General features: G+C 44.0%; 1 long non-coding RNA gene across 1 annotated transcript; it reads right to left on the reverse strand.

The window, feature by feature from the left end:
- Nucleotides 1-2,235: 2,235 nt before the first annotated feature.
- LOC111545761 lies at nt 2,236-3,224 on the reverse strand. Its single transcript, XR_002732537.1, has 3 exons — nt 3,061-3,224; nt 2,840-2,923; nt 2,236-2,536 (listed from the first exon to the last, which is right to left on the reverse strand). It is a non-coding gene; the product is annotated as an uncharacterized LOC111545761 (long non-coding RNA).
- Between the last annotated feature and the right edge of the window lie 10,263 nt (nt 3,225-13,487).

The raw sequence follows: 13,487 nt of genomic DNA on the forward strand, positions 1-13,487 counted from the left end.
TGCACCCTCTATTACACCGCTCATACGTCTACCATTGCTTGCAGATCATGAGCTGCTTGATGACTGATGCTAAGGTGACCAGCCAACCAAGTATGCCCCGAACCAAGGGATTTCCTGGGTTTCCTCAGCTAAATGATGTTCAGTGCTAAAGCTGGGAGGCCCAGGCAAATGGGGATGATGGGTCACCTTATCTGAGACCTTGTGCTACTCATCTCTGAAACCATTCCCAGGCTTAGCCCCCTATCAGGTGGGTGATGTATGCTCAGTAAATGTTTCCTGAAAGCCTAGAATATGTGTGAGTAGGACATCTGAAATTCTCCTTTGGTTTCCCCATGCAAACTGAGGCCTAGAGTGAGAAAGCCAAGTGGAGTGGCAGATCCTGCCCCAGACACCAGGCTCACTTGCGTCCTACCTAGGGCGCCAGCCTCTCTCCCATGCCAGTGGGTGTTCTGGAAGGCAGATAAACAACTGACTTTGAGTCCTATTTAAGTTTTATGGAGTAGCCAAGGTCTTCCAGGGCTCCATCTCCAGGAAGCCCCCTCCCTGCTGCCTGGCCAGCTCTTCTTCTGGTGAAGTCATCCGACCCCATGTGGCCCACAGTTTCCTTTCTCTCCACACCTCCCAAACGCGCTGCCCAGTCCTGGCGCTGCCTGGGATTACTGCTGACCTTTCAGGGCTGTTTGCTCAGAAAGTGCCTTTATGTCAACACAAACAGCCTTCAGTTTTGCCAGGACCTGGCTCCTTTTCTCCCTGGGGTGTAGGGTAGAAAAATAATAACCAGTGGGAAGGAGAGTGAGCCACAGGGGAGTGACCCTGCATCCCTGGACCTTGGGTCTCTGTCCTTTCAGGCCTGTCCCTCAGGGCCTCCTTTGTCAGAACTCAGTTCAGTGGGGAGAGGGTACTTGGGAGGCAGCAGCTTTAAACAATGCCACAGTGTCTGGCAGGGAGCTGCGTGCTTGACCTGATTAGGCTCAGTGAGCCCGGGGGAGGGAGGGAGTGAAGGCAGGCTTGGGAAAGTGTTTCCATCCCCACCCAACAGACTTTGGTTCCTTGTGTCTCTGCCAAGACCTCTTTTTGGGGAGGAAAGGCCGAATTGCCTCACTTCTGCGGGGGCACCGTAGCCTCACTCCTCTAAGCCTGGGTAAGCTCTTTGACCTGCCTGTCCCCCTCCCTCTTGTCTTTCCTTCCCACCAACCAACTCCCAAACAGAGAGTGTTTTTCACACTCGCAGCTCTCCCTCCTCAGGCCCTGCCAGGCCCGAAGCCGGGCCCAGAGGCCAGCTGGCACCCACATGAAAGGCCTTCCTGTCGAGAACCGGCATGGAACCCAGAGCCTCAAGGCTGCCCACACCGCAGCCCTGGCCCAGGGTCCTGAGCACAGGGCCACGGAAACTTGGCCACAAGGCTCTGGGGAGAAAAACAGCCTGAGCCACACATGAGAGGAGCCTCCCATCCCCACAGCCTCGCTGGGCACATCAAGGGAGAAAGCGCCGTGCCCAGAATCCTTTGAACATGAAACCACAGCACCTGCACCTGGCAGAGGACCCGGGAACCAGGGAATCGTGCTGGGGGCAGCACTTGGGGTTTGTTAGTGCAGGTGGAGAAAAAACAGGAGTGTAGCGATTTCCAATCCATCAGCAGGAAAAAGTGAAAGCTGAGAAGTCAGGGTGAGGCTGGAGGGGACAGGAGGGGATGGCTGGGTGGGCCCAGAATCGAGGTCTGATTTGCAAAATGGTGGCAAAAGGCAACAGGCTGGGGCTACCTTGAGAGAAAAACCTGATCTCCCAACCTGCAATGGGTGTGGTTATTGAATGCACAGCCAGGCCTGTTCCCAGGATGCAGGTGCAGTCTGGGGAAGCTGAGACCAGGGTTGGGGGTGATCTGTTCAAGGTCACACAGCACATTCAGGATGGGGCTTGAACTACAAACCCAGGACTCCTGACCTGGAAAGAATTTCCTAGTAGGTTCTTGAGGGTTCATTCTTGGACAGAAATCTGACAGAACCTACAGCAAAATGGTAACAATGTGATTGTGTGTGGGTAACTTAAAGTTTGTGCTTTTGTGTGTGGTTTTTTGTTTTTTGCTTACCTGTACTTTCTACCTTTTTTTTTTTTTTTTTTTTTTTTTACAGTGCGAAAAAAATACCTGTGGGAAAAAACATATTATAAAGGAAAATAAGAGTTTTGATGAAATGATACACTACACATAAGGTGTTAAGCAGGATGACGGGCTGGCATTTAATAATGGATAAATAAAGGTTAAAAGTAATTAGCTTAAGGGGAGAGAGGGCAAGGAAGAGGAAGCAGAAGGAAGGAAGAAAGGGGAAAGAGGAACATCCAAAGTGAAGAAGAAATCAAAGCTAAAGGAAAGGAGTGAAAGAGGAAAAGGAGAAAGAATATTAACAAGAAGAGTGACTATTCTTAGCCAGGTGCAGTAGTTCTCATCTGTAATCCCGGTGCTTTGGGAGGCAGAGGCAGGAGGATCACTTGAGCCCAGGAGTTTGAGACCAGTGTGGGCAACACAGCAAGACCTTGTCTCTACAAAAAATGAAAAAATTAACCAGGCTTAGTGGCATGCATCTGTAGTCTCAGCTACTCAGGAGGCTTAGGAGGAAGGATTGCTTGAGCCCAGGAGGTTGAGGCTGCAATGAGCTATGATTATGCCACTGCACTCCAGCCTGGGTGACAGAGCGATACCCCACCTCAAAATGGTATAATAATAATTTTAAAGAATAAATTTAATTTTTTAAAAAAGTGAATATTTTCATGGATTCCTGGATTTCAGTGCTGCCTCGCAAAGACAAAATAAGTATCAAAGTATCAGTCATCAAATTAGCATACCTTTCACCTTCCTTCAGGTCCATGTGAAAGACCCTGGGTTGGGCTGGACTAGAGGGAAGCTTCCTGAACTAGCTGTGGTTCCAGCTGTGAAGATAGTTAGATGGTTACTAATAGCATTCACAGAGCGTCTGCAGTGGGGGTTGTTTCATATGTCTAGTTTCTAGGATTCCATCACACACACACACACACACACAAACCCACACCCGGAAGACACTGGGCACCTTGTTTCGGAAGTGTCGTGGCTCCTGTTTGGAAATGAGTGTTCTACGAGTCCTCTCTGGAGGGAGGCTGAGCTGGAGATGGGAGGGCGTCTTTGCTGCCAGTGCCCTGCAGGGTAATCCAACCATCCTTGGTGACATCATGTTTTCTGAGTGGATGTTTGCTTCAGAAGCTGCAAAATAAACTCAACTTTCAGCCCCAACTTCTCCCCAGGAGGGCAGCATCCTGTGAGTTTGGCCAAAACGGAACTCACACCGCAGCTCATTAAGGGAGCGATCAGCAAGGGCACCAAAATGCTGCCTCCCTCACACTTTCCACCCTGCATCTCCCATCAAAACCCTCACAGCCTGTGTCTCTCTGGATTTCAGAGGTAGAGAAAATGCATGTTCCAATGGGGTATTGAGGAAGGGAGAGGAGAAAGAGGGGCAGGTCGAAGGAGCCTGGTAGAGAAAGGGGATGACCCCACCTGACTCCCTCCAGGGCTGGGGTCTCTTATGACAGGCACTGGGCTGATGGAAAGCAGCTGTAAGACCTTGGCAGACCCAAGTGGGGCCAGCTGGAGATAAAAACCACCCCTGAGCGTCCTAGGAATTTAATGCCCACGGAGCCAGGGGAGCCAACATCAGCATTCTCTGAGCCAGAGGCCAGGGATGAGAAAAGCAAATGCAGCTTAAAAGATGAGGTGCTCCATCACCCGACAGGGGCTCCTTGACTGTGAAGCCAGAGGTAACTTAGTTCAGATCCCGGCTGGGTGATCTTGAGTAATTTACTTGGCCCTTCTAAACCTCACCTTTTGCACCTGCCGTGGGGCTCCAGTCATTTCTTTATGTATTCATTTGTTCAATAAGTATTTACTTAGTGCCTACCATGTGCCATGCACTGTGCATACAACAGTAATCAAACTATTGTTCCTATTGTCCCTGCTCCAAAGGAAATTGTAGCTTAGCGAGAATAAGTAAAAAGGTTCTTCTAAAACAGAATGAGAATTGCTACCCTAGCGATATACACCAGGCAGGATGGGAGCATAAACCAGTCTTGAGACCAAAAAATCTTTCTGTAAGAAGGAACATCTAAGTTGAGACTTGCAAGATAAGTAGGAGTTCTTGAAAAAAGAAAGAAAAAGCAATGTGTGCACAGAGCTGGTGGCGAGAGAGAGCATGGCTTCATGGAGAACAGAACTAGTTCAGCATGGCTGGAGATGGAACATGTTTGGTGAAAAGGGGCTCAGGGAGGGTGAGGCTGAAGAGGGAAGTGGAAGTCTGACTGTGGAGGCCTTGTATACCATCCTTGAGTTTACTTGTTTGTTTGGTTTTGTTTTTGTTTTTGTTTTGAGACAGTCTTGCTCTGTCGCCCAAGCTGGAGTGCAGTGGCATGATCTTGGCTCATTCACTGCAAACTCCGCCTCCTGGGTTCAACAATTCTCTTGCCTCAGCCTCCCGAGTAGCTGGGATTACAGGCATGCACCTCCATGCCCGGCTAATTTTGTATTTTTGGTAGAGACAGGTTTTCGCCATGTTGGCCAGACTGGTTTTGAACTCCTGACCTCAAGTGATCTGCCTGCCTCGGCCTCCCAAAGTGCTGGGATTACAGGCATGAGCCACTGTGCCCAGCCTCATGCTTGGGTTTAGATTTCATCCTGAGTCTACACTTGAATGAAGGTTTCTAGTAGGGGAATGAGATAATCAGATTTCTGTGGTTAGAGGGTGCAGAACCGATCAGAGGAGAGAAGGATACAAGATGGGGAAGAGACTGTTAGAGGGAAGCTGTTGGAAGGATCCAGGCAAGAGGCAGCAGGGGTCTGAGCTGTGGAGGTGAAGAGAAGGCAGAGAAGATGAAAGCAGGTAAATGTGTGATGTGTTGGAGAGGGAGAATGGATGAAACTTGGGGACTGAGTGGATGTTGCAGTGGAAGAAGAGGAGGCTTGGAGGTGGGAGGAGTAGGGACTATTTTTGGACTGAGGAGGAGGAATAGTCTAGTTAGGAGTGATACCTATAAGAAAAGAATCAATCACCCCCACAGAGCTCTGAAGTAGCTCAGAACGTGAAGGCACCAGGTAGGGAGGAGGGCAAGGTGAGATATAGGAGGAAAATGAGGGCATAGGATGGAAAGCCACCTATCTTCAGAATGCTAGCAGTCAAATACCTACTCCTTAGGCAAGAGATGGGGTTATTCTTAGGAGAAAAATAACAGAAGAGGTCATGAACTTGGGGCTCCAAGGACCAAATAGTGAGGGTGAGATTTAGGGCTGAAAAGAAGGTATCAATTGAAAGTCTAACCATGGGATAGTTAGTTCTCCAGCCCCTTCCTCTTGTCCTACCTGCTGATGGGTATCTTTCCCTCAGGTTGGAAAATATGATTCTTTAGAGAAACTGAAGAGTCTACAAGGTTTTATTCTACAAGGAATAAAACCTCCAGATACTAATTGTTTTGAGTGGGGTTGAAGTCCCCCAAAGGAATGGCAAAATCTCTTCCCTGTCACCCCAAAGTGATAAGCTACACGGACCTTCCAATCAACTTTTGTAGTTTCTCGTTCTTAAGTATGAACAGACAACCAGTCTGATATGCTCAGAGAAATATGAGACCATAAAACAAGAACTAGCTGCTATGAAAAAAGGAAAAATCATTTAATAAGAGAGAGATTTTGAAAATTAATAAATAAATAAAAAAATTCAATAGAAAGGCCAGAATATGTTCTTGAGGACATCTCCCAAAAAGTAGAAGAAAACAAATGAGGACCAACAGAGAAAAGATAAGAACATTAGGGAATAAAACAAGAAGTTCAATAACTTATTAGCAGAAATTCCAGAAAGAGAGAGAAAATGGAAATAAATTATCAAATAAATAAGAACAATTTCCAGAACTAAAAAGTGCATGTCACTGAATTAAAAGAACCTGCCAAGAGCCTGCCACAAAAAATTTTAAAAGGCCTAAAATGTAGGAGTTTGATCTTACAATTTGAGAACATCAAGCATAAAGAACTGAAAAACTTCCAAAAAAATAAGAAGAATGGCACTGAATGTCTCCAGAGCAAATGCATCTTAAAGTGATGGGAGAAAAGTATCTTCAATCTGCATTTCTGTACCCAGTTAATCTATCAGCCAAATGTCAGAGCAGGAGAAATGTTTGCCGGACATGCAAAGATTCAGAAAATTTACTTCCCATCCACACTGTCTTGGGAAACTATAAGAGATTAGGCCAGCAAAGCAAAAGCATAAGCCCAGATGGAAAAAGTCATATATTCCAGGAAATGGGGTTGCAACTCAGAGGCACAGTAAAGAGAAGTCTCAGAGGACACTTTGCAGCAGACCTAAGGAATAACCAGTCCAAACTAGAGAATAATAGAGGGCTCTGAAAGGGAGAGCTTTAGGAAAAACATAGGTTGATAACATAAATGATATGATAGGTTATACAATGGGCCTTTGAAAAGAAGTATAGAACATCATGCAGGTGAAAATATGGGCAATTAATAACCCAAGGAAAAACAAAAAGCTACAAAGGAAAGATAATGTAATCATAGCAGACTACTTGACTCTGCCACAATGTTTAAAAAGTCTTAATGATGTAAACCCTGATTGCTAACTTAAAATAAAAAGCAGTGATTCAACTATATTGAGAGGATGGGGTGGGGGAGATAATAATGCCTACACAATCTCATAACTCTATCATAACAAGAAATTTGTCTAAATATGTCTATAAATGTCCAAAATGACATATCAAGAAAAATAACAAGCATAATATTTTAATATTGTAGAGATAACTACCAAAAGAAAGGGTGAAAATAATTGTCTTGGTGATGGGTTGGGGGACAGTTTTGTAATATGGAGTGATACAAGACAGATAATAACTTTAAAAAATTTCAATTTTTATTTTACATTCGGGGGTACAGGTGAAGATTTGTTACATGGGTATATTGTGTGATGCTGAGGTTTGGGGGATAATAACTTGTTCATTACAGATTTTAAAAACCACATATGGATATTTCTTTTATACAACTTTTTTAGTTAAAAAATTAAATGTAAATAAAATAGCAAAAAAGAAATGTGAGTTTCTATGCCCACTTTCCCTCCCTTAGAGTGTGCAGAAATCTCCAGCAGAGTAGCTTTTTTTAGTTTCAAAGTCAAGAAAATGGAGAAAGGCAAGTTGCTGAAACACATCTACAGTCTATGACTGTATTCTGGGTAGGAAGCACAGAGATGAAGTTGGTAAAGTACCCGACACAGAATATGTCCTCAAGAAATGTTGACTTTCCTTTTCTCTCCACCTGAAGAAGCACTTCTCATATTTATTTATTTAATTAAATGAACATAGTCTTCAGAGAAAGGCGAGGAATCAGGCAGGAGCATTCTCCAGAAGCCCAAGTTAAAAGAAGATTTAGTGACCATCTTGTTGGGTGCAGGTTTCTAACCTGTGAGTGATCATCAGAATTACCTGAGGGATTTTTACAAGAAAAGATTTCTGGGTCTTACCCGAGTTCTGGGGTAACTTGGGCCCAGGGAGGAGAAGTCGATGACCAGGCCAGGAAGAGGCAGGACCAGAATGAAGGCCCTGGCTTTCTGCCCACAGCACTGTAGCCTCCATGCACTCACCTGGGTTTCCATACCACCCTGGTTTTCTCTTTAACAGATACCATTGGGTTCTGGAGGCTCCAACCATGCACATCTTTGGATAGTAGTGTTAAGACTCAGCACTGAGTGGGGGAGGGGTTTGGGGGCTGTTTGTGTGCAAGTTCCAATGGAAGCCAGCTCAGATTCAACTGCTCACCCTCAAATTCCCTAAATCTGGAGGGGCAGTGGTGCTCCTTTGTCCTGTGCACTCAGAGACACGGGATGCTGGCCAGGGCTGGAGCCAGAAAATCCAGCTGTGTCATTTGCCAGGCCCCACCCAGTGCTGATGCCTGGTTCCAGCCAACTGTGATTCACCTACTTCATCACTTGGCCAGATGCCACCCACTATGCCCACTTCCTTTCCCTCCTTCCAGATCACTCTCCCTGCAGGAGTTGAAGGAGTGGCCCAGGCAGTTCTGCCTTAGGACCCAGGTGTCAGGATCCCCAGGTCAGCAGATTCAGTGGTATTTGATTACAGAAAATCAAAGAGAGACGCTGACGCCTGTAATCTCAGTACTTCAGGAGGCCGAGGCGGGCGGATCATGAGGTCAGGAGATTAAGACCATCCTGGCCAACATGGTGAAATCCCGTCTCTACTAAAAATACAAAAAAATTAGTAGGGTGTGACAGTGCACGCCTGTAGTCCCAGCTACTCAGGAGGTTGAGGCAGAACAATTGCTTGAATCCGGGAGGCAGAGGCTGCAGTTAGCTGAGATGGCACCACTGCACTCTGGCCCGGGCAGCAGAGAAAGACTCCATCTCAAAAAAAAAAAAAAAAAAGAGAGACTTCTCTTATGCTTGAAGAATTCCCTCATGCTCCATTTCCCAATATCTTTATAGTGTGGGACCAAGAAAAATCCTCTTCAGGAGAAGGAATTGAAAATAAAAACAATATTGTCTTACATTCGCATATTATTTTATACATACAGGCTCTTTTGCATACATTACTTCAGATATGTGACCCTCACAACCACTCCTTAAGTTTGTTATTGAAAAAATTTAAAGCATAAGGAAAGTAAAGATCAATGAACCATTAAATACCGATTAAGTACCCGGATCAAAGAAAACCATCAACTCCTGGCTGCATGTCTTTCAACTGCGTCATTGCCACTCCACTTTCCAAAACAAATGGATCATTTTGCAGCAAATCCATAATACCATCAAATATCCAGTGAGTGTTCAAATTTCCCAAATCTACATATCACCTTTACGTGATGTCTCTCAAGTCTCTTTAAATCTGTAGGTTTCCACTCCCTCTTTTTTCTTTTTCCTTGTAAAGATTATTTGTTGAAGAAACCAGGCCATTTTTCCTACAGTTTCTCCCATTCTGAGTTGTGCGTATGGTATTGCTAAAACATGTTCTGCTGTTCCAGATCTTTCTTGTAAACTGAGAGTTAGATCTATAGATGTGAGATATGATTTTGAGCAAGAATCCCTCATAGGTGATTTTTTTTTTTTTTTGAGAGGGAGTTTCCCTCTTGTTGCCCAGGCTGGAGTGCGGTGGCACAATCTTGGCTCACTGCAACCTCTGCCTCCCGGGTTCAAGCGATTCTCCTGCCTCAGCCTCCCAAGTAGCTGGGATTACAGGCACGCGCCACCACGACCAACTAATTTTGTATTTTTAGTAGAGATGGGGTTTCTCCATGTTGGTCAGGCTGGTCTCGAATTCCTGACCTCAGGTGATCTGCCCGCCCCAGTCTCCCAAGGTGCTGGGATTACAGGCGTGAGCCACTGCACCCAGCCCTGCGCTCTCTTTTTATGACGTTAGTAGACATTGATAATCATTGTCTAGTGATCCATTAGCTCATAAGGGGTTTGCAAAATGGTGATTCTGCTATTGCATGTTCACTTACTAGCTGGAACTCTTCCAGAGAGAAGCATTTCAATCCATTGCACTTATTTTTCTTATTGTACTCAAATAGTCCCATCTTTGGCCTCCTCAAGTTGGTTCCTGAATTCCTCTGAACCAACCACAGTAGTCTTCTATAGTTCCCTGGCTTTCAGGAATGATAAAATCTTCTTAGCTTATCTTGTATATCTTCTCTCTTACATCTGGAATCCAAAATTCTTTAAAGAACCTTAATTCCTTTTGGTGGAAAATGGTATTTAGAATTTATAATCTAGGTATAGGAAGTACTCATTGCTACTGGTTGGTCATTGTTTCTAAACCTCTTTGATGGACAGAGCTAGGAAATATGTATTTTTGTATTTATTAATGTATTTAAAATAGCAATGAAAACATATCATAATTTAAATTATTATATATATTTAAAATAGACTTTTTTTTAGAGCAGTTTTAAATTCACAGCAAAATTTAGAGGAAAGTACAGAATACTCCCTGCCCCCACATATGCACAGCTTCCCCTGTTATTAACCTCCCCCACCACAGTGGTGTGTTTGTTATAATTGATAAACCAATACTGACACGCATTATTACCCAAAGTCCATAGTTTACAGTAGGGTTCACTCTTGGTGTTTTACAGTCTATAAGTTTGGGCAAACGTATAATGGTGGGTATCCACCATTATAGTATTATACAGAGTAGTTTCATTTTCCTAAAAATCCTGTGTTCCACCTCTTCAGCCCTCCCTCCATCCTAACCCCTGGCAACCAATGATCTTTTAACTGTCTTCATAGTTTTGCCTTTTTCAGAATGTCACATAGTTGGAATCATACAGTATTTATGCTTTTCAGGCTGGCTTCTTTCTGTTAGTAATATGCATTTAAGATTCTTCCATGTCTTTTCATGGCTTGATACCTCTTCCTTTTTAGCACTCAATGGTATTCCATTGTCTGGATGTACCACAGTTTATTTTTCCACTCATCTCTGAAGAACATCTTGGTGACTTCCAAGTTTTGGCACTGATGAATAAAGCTGCTATAAACATCCATGTGCAGGCTTCTGTGTAGACTTAAGTTTTCAGCTCCCTTGGGTAAATACCAAGGAGCATGATTGTTAGGACTTACGGTAAAAATATCAAAATATACATTTTAAAATGCTATTTTTTTTTTTTAGTTTTGGAAAAGAAAATCTCAAACTCATGAAAAAGTTCCAAGTAAAGTACAAAGTACTGTTTCCCCTAACCATTTGTGTGTCGGTTGTTAATACAATGTCCTATGATTGCCAAATAATTTAATTGTATTTCACCAAACAAGGATATTTTCCTTCAAGCACAATACAACCATCAAAATCAGGAAATTAGCATTGATACTTTTACTAACTTCTAGTAATCGTACTCCATTTAGGTTTTGTGGTGATCTCAATAACAGCTTTTATAGCAAAAGATCCAATTCAGAATCCTGGGTTGTATTTTACCATCTTGTTTCCTTTATTAAAGTTTACATCCTTGACATTGTTGAAGATCACAGGGCAGCCACTTTGTAGAATGTCCCACAGTTCGTGTCTGATATTTTCTTATTATGAGATTCAAGTTGTACCTCTAGGGCAAGAATGTCACAGAAGTGATGTGTTCTCATTGCGTCTTATTAGGTGACACACAAGTTCATTCGTTAGATTACAAATGATTAAGGTGGTGACCGCCAGGTGTTTCCTTTGTAGAGTAACTCTTTTCTTTTGTAAACAATAAGCATTTTATGGAGAGGTACTTTGAAACTGTGTAAATACTCTATTCTTTGTCAAACTTTCAAGCTGTTCATTTACAGATTTTCATCGGTATGTACTCATGGTTCCCTATTTTATCAAATGAATTATAATCCATTGGGATCCTTATTTGCTTTGATGCTCAGATTATCTCAGATGTGGTCATCAGAGGCCCCTTCAGACCAGGTTCTGTGTCTCTCTGAGTTGTCCCCATTATTCCTGGACACTTCCTTACTTTCTGTTGCTACAAAAAATATTCCAAGCTCATCTTGTACTTTGCCTGCCCCAGCTGTGGAATCAGCCATTTCTCCAAGGAAACCAGTTCCTTTTTGTGAAGAATGGGATTTAGAAACCAAAATCAGGATGTGATAGAGTTTGGATATTTGTCTCCACCCAAATCTTGCATTGAATTTTAAGCCCCAGTGCTGGAGGTAGGGCCTGGTGGGAGGTGTTGGGATTATGGGGGCAGCTCCCCCATGGCTTGGTGCTGTCTTTGCCATCACGAGCTCTTGTGAGATCCAGTCATTTAAACGTGTGTGACACTTCCCCTCTTCACTCTCTCTTGCTCTGCTTTTACCATGTGATGTGCCTGCTTCCCCTTTGCCTTCTGCCATGATTAGAAGCTTTCTGAGGCCTCCTCCCCAGAAGGAGATGCCAGTGCCATGCTTCCTGTACAACCTGTAGGACCATGAGCCAATTAAATCTCTTTTCTTTAGAAATTATCCAGTCTCAGGTATTTCTTTTTTCTTTCTTTTCTTTTTTTTTTTTTTTTTTTTTTTGAGATGGAGTCTTGCTCTGTCTCCTAGGCTGGAGTGCAGTGGCGTGATCTTGGCTCACTGCAGCCTCCGCCTCCTGGGTTCAAGCAATTCTCTGCCTCAACCTCCCGAGTAGCTGGGATTACAGGCACCCGCCACCACACCCAGCTAATTTTTGTATTTTTAGTAGAGATGGGGTTTCACCATCTTGGCCAGGCTGGTCTTGAACTCCTGACCTCGTGATCCACCCCCTACCTTGGCCTCCCAAAGTGCTGGGATTACAGGCATAAGCCACCACGCCAGGCCTCAGGTATTTCCTTATAGCCACACAAGAATGGCCTAACAGCATGCTAGCTGGGCTTACGGCTTTATAAAGTGTCTTGGTTCTCAGGCTTTCTCAAAGGACACAGCTAGGGGAGATAAAAACATACACACACACACCCATCTATATTTATATTTATTTCAATTTCCATATCTATATATATTTATAAGAAACCATGAGTTCACTTCCAGTCCAACACCACAGGACCCATTTCTGTTTTCTGCCTTTCTGTATTTGTAATACTTTTCTCCAGTGCTTGGAGCCAAGAAAAATCCTCTTCAGGAGAAGGAATTGAAAATAAAAACAGTATTACCTGACATTTACATATCATTTTATACATACAGGCTCTTTTGTATATGTTACCTCAGATATTTGGCCCTCACAACCACTCTTTAGGTTTCTTTTTCTTTCTTTCTTTCTTTCTTTGAGACAGGATCTTGCTCTGTTGCCCAGGCTGGAGTGCAGTAATATGATCATGACTCACTGCAGCCTCAAACTCCTGGGCTCAAGCGATCCTCACACCTGAGTCTCCTGAGTAGCTGGGACTATAGACACATGCCACCATGCCTGGCTAATTTTTTAAAAAAATTTTTTGTACAGATGAGATCTCTCTATGTTGTTCAGGCTGATGTCAAACTCCTGGGCTCAAACGATCCTCCCATCTTGGCCTCCCAAAGTGTTGGGATTACAGGCGTGAGCCACCCTGCCCAGCCCGGGTTTCTTATTGAAGGCTCTAAGTCCAAAAGCCTACAATGCCCACTTCATTAATGTCATCTTTAAATTACTCTGTCTTTTATTCTCCTTAATATATTTACTCATTGGACCAACTCCCACTCAATCTCCCATAGCTGCTGCCACTTCCCGTCCTATGAGGTTCCCACTACTCACCCTACCGGGGTTCTGATACCCTGCACTGGGCTGCCACCACCAGTGCTCCACGTGGACATCCTCCCCACCCCACCCACACTCCAGCACTCAGCCGCAGCTACGTCTCCACACAGGCACTCTCCTTACCCTGCTCAGGCTCTGACACCTGTGCTGGGAAGCCCACCCTTCCCACCTCGCACCTAGATAGATAGATAGATAGATAGATAGATAGATAGATAGATAGATAGACAGATAGATAGATACAGACAAATAGACAGAA

Source organism: Piliocolobus tephrosceles, chromosome 7, assembly GCF_002776525.5.
Source record: "Piliocolobus tephrosceles isolate RC106 chromosome 7, ASM277652v3, whole genome shotgun sequence".
NCBI classification, from domain to species: Eukaryota; Metazoa; Chordata; class Mammalia; order Primates; family Cercopithecidae; genus Piliocolobus; species Piliocolobus tephrosceles.